Here is a 9,897-nt window from a genome sequence, read left to right on the forward strand (position 1 = left end):
ACCAAGCCAAAGGCTTTGATACAACTGGAATTTGGGATAGCAAAATTGAGCCCATTGAGCTAGAGGCCATCCGTGTGCCCATGTGCCAATGGTCTGGGGCAGGTCAGCCTGGCTTAAAGGTATAGGGTTTGGCTAGCATCATTTTTCTCAGAGGTGAAATTAAAACCATATCACTGTTTTGATTTATTTTTGCTTTATCCCAGAAACTGAAGAATCTCAGCAGTTAGAAGTTGAAACTTGGGCCCCATTCACATTAGTAATCTAATGTGGAAGTGGCATTGGAGGTACTGACTGGGCTCCCCTCCCCACCCCCGAACACCCCAGCATTCTTTTTTTTTTCCTCATTAATAATTTTATGTTGATTACATGTTGAAATTATAATATCCAAATATGTTGGATTAAATAAAATATATTAAAAGCTTCTGTTCCTTTTTCCTTTTTTAATGTGGCTACTAGAAAATTTTAAATTATCTATGTGGCTTGCATTATATATATTTTTTTATTAAATTCAGTTTTATTGAAATATATTCACATACCATACAATCATCCATGATGTACAATCAACTGTTCATAATGCCATCATATAGTTATGCATGCATCACCCCAATCTAGTTTTGAACATTTTCCTTATATCAGAAAAAAATCAGAATAAGAATAAAAAATAAAAGTAAAAAAGAACACCCAAATCATTCCCCCCATCCCAACCTATTTTTCATTTAGGTTTTGTCCCCATTTTTCTACTCATCCATCCATATGCTAGATAAAGGGAGTGTGAGCCACAAGGTTTTCACAATCACACTGTCACCCTTATAAGCTACATTGTTATACAATCGTCTTCAAGAGTCAAGGCTACCGGGTTGGAGTTTGAGAGTTTCAGGTATTTACTTCTTGCTATTCCAATGCATTAAAACCTAAAAAGTGTTATCTATATAGTGCATAAGAATGCCCAACAGAGTTACCTCTAGACTCCATTTGGAATCTCTCAGCCACTGAAACTTTATTTCATTTCACTTTGTATCCCCCTTTTAGTCAAGAACAGTCCCAGGACGCCGGGTCCAGATTCATCCCCAGGAGTTATCATATCCCACCCCAGCATTCTTGCAGGTTGTTTATGTGGAGTGCTTACAAACCAAAGGCAAAGAAATGGTAACTAACCTGGCATCTTATCCTCTTAATGCACAACATTCACACCTTTCCAAAGAACTTTGTATTCAGCTGATTCCCCTTCCCTCCAGGTATCAGTATTCACTTTATTCCCTGCAATAATGGAATGACATTGGAAATACTATCAGAGAGATACACAAAAATCTCTGATCTATTCTGCTGTGGCTCAGAAAAACGAGCTCCTGCATTCAGCCTTCTGACTAAGGGTGCCTCTTAGATTTGAATGAGTAAAGGGGGAAAATAAACTACAGCCAAGTTCCCATACTAAAATGTCATCTAAGTACATAACCTTTTTTATTAATTCCACAAAAACCTCTAACAGTAAATCATATTCTAAAAATATCCAAAGGGAAGGGAATATAGAATGGAAGGAAAACAAACAAAAGGAAAAAAGATTATTGCACACTAGATATGAGCCAGGATGTATTTTACCATATTCTCCCACACATCTCTGAAAATAATCCTGTGAAACAGTCATTATTCTACCCATTCCAACTGAGAGCATGAGGCTCAGAGTATAAATGACTTGCCCAAGGTAATTTTCAAATCACGTATCTACAGGCTTAAGAATCCTTTATACATTTTAGCTAGTAAATGGTAAGACTAAAATTCACACTTAGTTCTCTCTGAGCCCTGATATCTTACTACATGATACCTCAAAATATTTTCATGATGTTATTTTTCCAATCAGATTCCACAGAAAATTTCTGAATATCCTCAATGATGGCTCCAGTGCAAATACAAGAGACATGTCAAAATTACTGGTGGAATTCTAGAAGGGAAGGGATGAGTGGCTCTAAAGGGAAATGTTGTTCTAAGGAGCACTGGGAGATTAGAGTCCTATTGGGAGAAGGAGAAAGGGAAGTGCAAGAGACTGGAGGCATGGATGGACGATTGAACTTGTTCCTGAATTAGATGATGTATTAGGGACTAAAGTAAAAGGATCATTTCTTCTGATACCCCAATCCAAATCCTGGAAATTTATCCTAAGAATTAATTCAGCATATGACATATAAACACAAAAATGTTCATTTCAACACATATTTACAAAGACTTGGAAACACCATGCAAGTCCAACAGTATGGAAATTAATTAGCAAATTTTTATATATCTATATCATGCCACATAACATAGATATGTAGTTTTTAAAGTATTCAAATATAAAAAAATGTTTGTAAGATTTAATTTTAAAATAGGAAAACAGAGAAGCTGGGAAAATATATTTATAACTCATATGTGAAAGACAGCATCTTGGGCTATTGGGAAGGATAGACTTCTGCAACTGTAAATCAGTCCCCATCCAGCTGCCGCAACACAAAATACACCTCTTGCAGCCCTTGGGTTTTCTCCTGGAAGCTTGCTCCCAGCTTTCCTGCCACTTCCAGCTGTAAGCACAACCAGCCACCCCCTCTCTCCTCCAAGCCACCAAACCTCAATCCCCTGCCCTCCCCACCTTAGGAAATGACACCACCGTCCACTTGCTTGCTCAGCCCCAAAACTAGAGTCATCCTTGATTCCCCTCTTTGCCTCACAGCCCACATGTAATCCACCAGCAAATTCTATTAGTTCTTACCTTCAAAATACATGGCAAATCTGACTACTTCTCATCATCTCCACTGCTCAAACCAACCCTGGATGCCCACCAGTCGCTGCCACCTGTGCTACCAAGGCTATCTGGCCATTCTGGGCCCCTTCCCATTCCCCTCCCACTGTCCATCCATCTCACCACAGCCAGAATGAGCTTTACAAATAGGAAATATATGAAAAGATGTTCAATCTCAACAAGGAACTAAACATTTTCAAATAAAAGTTACACTGTTCAGTGCAGTGCTTGGCACATAGCAAACACTCAGATATTTATTGAACACACAAGAAAACCATTTGCAATCTACCAAATTGGCAAAGATTTAAAAATGAAAATTCCCAGAATTGACATGTCTCAAATAACAGCACTCTATTCACATTTCTAGCAAAATTGTGAATTTTATTGGAAAATGTCTCAAAAGTCTCAAAAATATCCACATGCTCTGAACCAGTCATTTCATGTTTAAAATTTTACCTTAATGATTTAATGAAGGATGTGAACAGAAATGTAGCTTCTGGATCTTTCTGCAACAGGGTGAAAATGGAGAAATTCTTTTCTTGGTTCGTTCATTTGGTTTTTTTGTTTTTTTGTTTTTTTTTTTTCTTGCTGCTCTGCAGTAGTCTGGGAGAAGTAGAAGGATTTTTGTCTTATTCCCCCCAGGAGAGCTTTGCCAGGCCATTGTCCTAGAACAGTGTCTCTCAACTCTGGCTGTATTTAAAATCATCTAGAAAGTTTTCAAATCTACCAATCTCCTAGGCTCCATCCCCAATGATTCAGATGCCATTTGGTCAGGAGTAGGACTTGGGAAGGGTATTTTTAAAGCCTCCTGGAGATTCTCACAAGCCACCAGCCTCAAAGGAAGGGCCTTCTCCGCATTCAAGTTTCCTGAGAGGAGCAGAGATGAGTTACCCCATAGGTGGCCAAACCTCAGATGACATGTTTGCTTGGAGCCCAAGGAGGCTGGAACCCAAGAGCCCTGAACTGAGAGCAGTGGCGAGGCTTCCTGTGGCCAGACCATCAGTCAACAGGGAATATCCCTGCAAAGAATCTTTGAGCTTACTCAGACAACCATGCCCAGAAATAGGACCAGAATCTGGGCTCCACCCCAAGGTGCAGATGGTGCTCAGAAAAGTCTGATGACCCCAAGTCTCTCCTGGCCATCTTCTTGGGCTCTTAAGATCCAGGGTCTTAGTTTAATCTGAAGAAAACTGTTGGAGCCATAAAAATTCACCCATTCACTCAGCAAGTATTTACTGAGCATCTACTACATACCAGGCGCTATTCTAGGCACCAGGGATACATCAGTGAATAAAAGGAAGATCTCTGCTGTGTGTTAGCAGGAGGAGCCACAGATTAAACAATAAACATAAAAGGTTAGTAAACTATATGGTATGCCAGATGGTAAGGAGGGATAGGGGGAAATAGAGCAGCACCAGGAATGGGGAAATATGGGGAGGGGAGAGCAGGGTGATCACGGTAGGCCTCATGAAGAGGATGTGTTTTGGGTCAAGACTGAAGGCAGATAGAGGAGAACTTCAAAAGTCTACCTAGGGGACAGGACTCCCAGGGATGAATCTGGACCCAGCATCATGAGACTGAGATAGCCTTCTTTTTTTTTTTTTTTTTTTTTATTAAATTCAGTTTTATAGAAATACATTCATTCACACACCATACAATCACCCATGATATACAATCCACTGTCCACAGTATGATAACATAGTTATGCGTTCATCACCACAATCTTATCTCTGAACATTTTCCTTACATCAGAAAGAACCAGAACAAGAATAAAAAATAAAAGTGAAAAAAGAACACCCAAATCATCCCCCCATCCCACCCCATTTGTCCTTTATGAGATAGCCTTCTTGATCGAAAGGGGGAAAAGAAATGAAACAAAATAAAGTTTCAGTGGCTGACATTTCAAATGGAGTCGATAGGTCTTTCTGGAGGTTATTCTTATGCATTATATACATATCCCCTTTTAGTTTCTGGTGTATTAGAATAACAAGAAGAATATACCTGAATCCACTGAGCTGTAATCCAGTAGCCTTGATTCTTGATGATAATTGTATAACTGTATAGCTTTTATTGTGTGATTGTGTGATTGTAAAAACCTTGTGATTGACACTCCCTTTATTCAGTGTAAGGGCAGATGAGTAATAAAATAAAGACAAAAAATATAAATAATGGGGGGATAAGGGGTATGGAATGTTTAAGGTATTCTTTTTTATTTTTTTCTTTATTTTGGAGAAATGACAATGTTCTAAAATTGATTGTGGCTATGAATTACAAACTATACATTACTGTGAGCCATTGATTGTATACTTTGGATGGATTACATGGTGTGTGAATACATCTCAATAAAATTGCATTAAAAAAAAGTCTATCTAGGGAAAGAACATTCCAAACTGAGGGAAGAACGAGAGGGACTATCCTGAGGTAGGAGCCCAGCAGAAGTATTTGGGAAACGAGAACAGGATGGCTCGAGAGGAGTGACTGAGGGAAAATGTAATAGGAGAGGAAGGCAGAGAGGGCCTTACAGGGATTTTGACTTTTACTGTGAGTGAAAATGGGGAGCCACTACAGGATGTTGAGCAGAGGAACATGACCTAAGGTATATTTCAAGTGAATCACTAGCTGATATGTTAAGAATAATACTACTGGTTTAGTAGAAGCAGGAAAATCTGTTAGGAAGTCATTGAAGTAGCCCAGGGGAGAGATGACAGTGACTTAGACCAGGCCAGTAGCAGTGGAGTTGTTGAAAAGTGGGCAGATTTGGAGCATAAAGTCAGAATGATACTGTGTCAAGAAGTGTCAAGAAGGGTGAGAGATAAAGGCAGGATTCACGATCGACTTCAAGGTTTTTTGAGTTTCATGACTGATGTTGGGATTCTCTCCATTTATAAATCTTTAATAAAGAAAAGGATGTCTTGCACAAACCAAATATTCCGCAGCAACCCTTCCCTGCTCGATTTGGGGCACTTCATTAAGGATGGCTGAGAGTCTCTGTGCACCCCATGCCAGCACTGTGGACTCACTACAGCCCCCAGTAGTGAGGCCAGATGACTCTGAGGCCAAAGCCAGGACCCCATTTGAGAACCAGTATGGGCGATGGGAAGGATTGCACGGGCATAGAGATAAAGGAAGAAAAGTGCCACAGTACACTGTTGTTTCCAAAGAAGGAACAAGAGAAAAAAAACAGTCATTGCTGCATACCAGAATGCTAAAATTCTTAGCAGTTATGAGGCAAGAAGCCACAATTTACTAGAAGCTGAATAAAAAAAGGTCAGAGTGGAACCATCTTGAGACTCAATCATAAACACCAGTTTCCCTTCCCATACCCTCAAATGTGCCTGTTTGATATGAAAACAAATGCTCTCAATTTGGCTATGAGCTAAGCTGAGAGAAGAAGCATTTCCTTCTGCCCAGGACCCTGCTTTGTTGTCCCCACTCCTTGTGCTTCCTCACGACCAGGGCCCTGGGGTCAAACTCAGGGGTGAGATTTTCCATCCACACCCCAGCCTGAAGGAAGCCGTGTTGAAAGCAAAGTATTTGATTTCAAGAGAGGAAAGTCTTTTCTCAAGGCCTAAACATTTAGCTATAAATGTGTAAACGGTGGCGTGGAATTCTGGCTGTGGTATGTGTCAAGCTAAGAAAACAACATGCCATCTCACTACTCTGTGTAACACAGAGGTACAGAGAGGCTGAGATAGAGAAACAGATAAATGTGTTGTTAATTATCATAGCAAAATAAGGGAGCCGCTGGGAGAATGTGTTGACTCCTGAAAATTAGAGCCACCACTGCATAAAAATCACTAAATTTAAGCAGTGGTTATAAAATTTTGCCCCTGGAAATGTATAAAGATATGGAAATATCCTGTTTTTCTATGAAACAAGTTTCTGGATAATGTATAAAGCAGATTTTTTTTAAATAAAATCATATTAGGCATACCCCTATAGTTTATTTCTTTTCTATAGCACTCATCACCTTCTACCTTGGAATATAATTTACTTGTTTGTTGCATTTATCACTTATTGACTATTTCCCTCCTACTCCAATGTGTAGTTCTTTGAGGGCCAGGATCTTGGTGCATGTTGGATGCTGCTGCTGCTATGGTTGCTGGCCGAGATCACAGCTAACAACCCCAGATGTTCCTGACTCCACATCTGGAGCTCCTTCTACGGTCCAGCTCCACTGCTGCAGGCCTAGGGTGCTAAATGCCAGGGAAGAGGTTCTTTTGCCAACCCCTCCCCCAGGACCAACATTCCTGGTTGGTATGATGTTCCCTGCACAGAAAAAGCCTGATTTACTGTATTAACCTTAAAATTTCTCAACAGCTAATACTTATTGAGCACTTAACATGTGTCAGGGACTGACCTGGTGCTGGTACAAACACAGGCAAAATAGACAAAAATTCCTGCATTAATGCAAATCTGAATTTGTTCAACTAACATTTCTTAAGTGCCCATAGAAAATGATCCTCTATGCAATGGCCCTCTATAAATTTATCCTTAGATCTCTATGTTTAGAATCAATCCTATCTTGAAATCTCAACCTGACATCAATTTCTGATGCTTGTCTTTAAGCTAAGCAGGCCATAGGGTCTATGATACTCCAGGTCTCCAGGGATTTTATAAAAGCATCTTGCCTTACCCTTACAGTAAGTAAACAGGTGCTCACCTCCCATAGGGCACTGGAGAAAAGGATCATTGGGTACAAAACGTCACAGGTTGCACAAATCCTCTTGTCATTTCACAAGACTCCTCATACTCCTGAAGTAACCAAAAAGCCAAATTGAATTGTTATTGAAATCTGGAATAAACCCCTTAATCCCTTCAGAAATCTCTGTCAATCTGCTTCCATATGACTATCCTGGACCATGATCCACCCATATGGAGACTCTTGTCCAGGCAAACCTTTGGAGGTTTTTAGTTGGAGTATAATTTATGTGCCAACTCATAATATTTATCTTGAAAATATTAGAAAAGTCAATATAATGAAAAGCTTTCCCCTGTTTCTTTCTTGAAATTCTTCAGCTTAACCCAATTTCCTAAGTCACTTAGAGGCCTTTAAACAAAATGAAACCCTAATGATGCTTCTGCCATGAATAATTAATTGTTCAAGTACAATCTCCTCAACAAAATCTATTCTCATTAGATTAGAGGTCCCCTCAAGATACGTGAGTTTATTATAGACATTTTTACATCCTTCTTCTACCTTTCTTTCTTTATGTATCTCATCTGTGCCTGCAATCTGAGATTCCATCACCCTGATGGCCTACCAAAGAGAAATAGTTGTAAGCTAATAAAAAACCTTTGAGGAGTGGTAAAATGTCTTCCTTCTTTATTTAAAAGTAACATGGCTGCTTAACCGAAGAGAGTAAACTTGAAATTGAACTTACCAAGTTAAGGCAGGGTGGTTTGGTCTGCCACTGGGAAAAAGGGAGAGTTTGGGGAAGATTTGCCTAGGTACATTCTCAGAAACTGACTTCTTTATCCCTCAGTCTTCTCTCTTCTTGAGAAAGTCCCATTGATTGGACAGCCCTGGAAGTAAGGAACATTATAACACTAGACCTTCCCATGATTTCTTTTGAGATGCTGAAATTCAAGGTCATAGACACATGGGGAGAAACCTTAGAGTCACCTCCTACTCATTTGACAAACGAGGGTGCTGGACACTGCCATCTGCTACAGTTATAGCCACTGGACCATGACGAACCTTGTACTGATCCCTTCACAACCCTTCCCTCTTCATTCTTCCCCTCCTCCATCCTCACACACAAGTGCACTCAATTGTTCCAGCTGTGTTGCTGAATTGACTCAAATTTATTAAATCTGTGTTTGAGTTTAAAAACTAATCTAGAAGAAGAAAAGGATTTCATACATAACTTCAAACACAAGTTTTCTGTTTTTCTACTAAATATAAAATATTTTCTATTGGATTATGCCTATATTATTGTTGGGTTTTAAAAATCATGGTCCAAAGAACAGTTAGGTATGGGATGGACTTGGCAGATGTCAAACACAGAACTTTTGGCTTCATAGTTTTCTATATAACTATAATCACCCAGCAATCACAATTTTGTATGCTGTTCTTTTTCATCTAGACTTTCAGATGCATAATTGAGTTTTTAATATGACATTTACTACTATCATTTAGAAAAGCTGTGTGACATTCCATTGAGTGTATATGCTCTAGTTTACCAAACCATGCCCCCTTTCCCCCACATTTTTCTCTACTATTAATAATGCTGCAGTGAGCCATCTTTCTGCATAAAACTTTTTCAATATTTAGAATTCCTTCCTTAGGTTCAACTCTTAGAAGTGGAACTATTGAGTCAAAGAATAATATTTAGGCCCTTGATACATATTGCAAAATAGTTTTCCAAAAACATTGTTCCAATTTATATTCCCACATATACCATTAGCTGGGCCAAGGTGAAGAAAGCCAATTAATCTTTAATTTAAAGAGGTAATGTACAGAAGAGGGTAACTTTAAATGTACTTTGTGAAAGGTATTGTGCACACATAAAAGTATATAAAATATATGTATAGCTCAATGAATAATAAAATTAACACCCAGGCACCCATTATCCAGTTTAATAGAATATTACAAATACCTCAGAAGCCCTCTGTGTGCCTGGATTAGTATGTTATAGAAGCTACAGACAGATCTCAAAATCTCAGTAGCTTAACACACACACACACAAAATTTATATCTCACTCACATCATAGTCCATGCACAATAAGGCGCTCTTCTTGAAACCTCCAACAATAATTTAAGAATTTGTGTTGTTTCCATCTTATAACTCCATAAGCTTGATGATTTTTTTGCTTCTAGCCAAGTAGGAGAAATAAGAGAGAAAGCTTGGAGAACTTGCATCTCCTTCTTTTTCATTGATTGAATACCCATACATATACACACTTACGTAATGGGGGAGAAGAGACAAATCTGTGCAGAATCCCAAATAATTTATGTAGATACTTTGCCCTCCAGGAGGTGAAGTGTAACTCCCCACTCTGTAAGTGTGGGCTCTGCATAGTGACTTTCTTCCAAAGAGTGGGAAAGGGTGTTAAAAACAATAACTTCACAGTGGAGAGACTTGACAAACACTATCTTCTCAGCCACATCATCAAGGTCAACTCAG

General features: G+C 39.1%; 1 long non-coding RNA gene across 1 annotated transcript; it reads right to left on the reverse strand.

Annotated features, from left to right (window-relative positions):
* Nucleotides 1–1,154: 1,154 nt before the first annotated feature.
* LOC119535020 lies at nucleotides 1,155–9,667 on the reverse strand. The gene is made up of 4 exons (XR_005217151.1): nucleotides 9,478–9,667; nucleotides 8,152–8,293; nucleotides 7,431–7,522; nucleotides 1,155–1,257 (listed from the first exon to the last, which is right to left on the reverse strand). It is a non-coding gene; the product is annotated as an uncharacterized LOC119535020 (long non-coding RNA).
* Between the last annotated feature and the right edge of the window lie 230 nt (nucleotides 9,668–9,897).

Source organism: Choloepus didactylus, chromosome 5 (genome assembly GCF_015220235.1).
Source record: "Choloepus didactylus isolate mChoDid1 chromosome 5, mChoDid1.pri, whole genome shotgun sequence".
NCBI classification, from domain to species: Eukaryota; Metazoa; Chordata; class Mammalia; order Pilosa; family Megalonychidae; genus Choloepus; species Choloepus didactylus.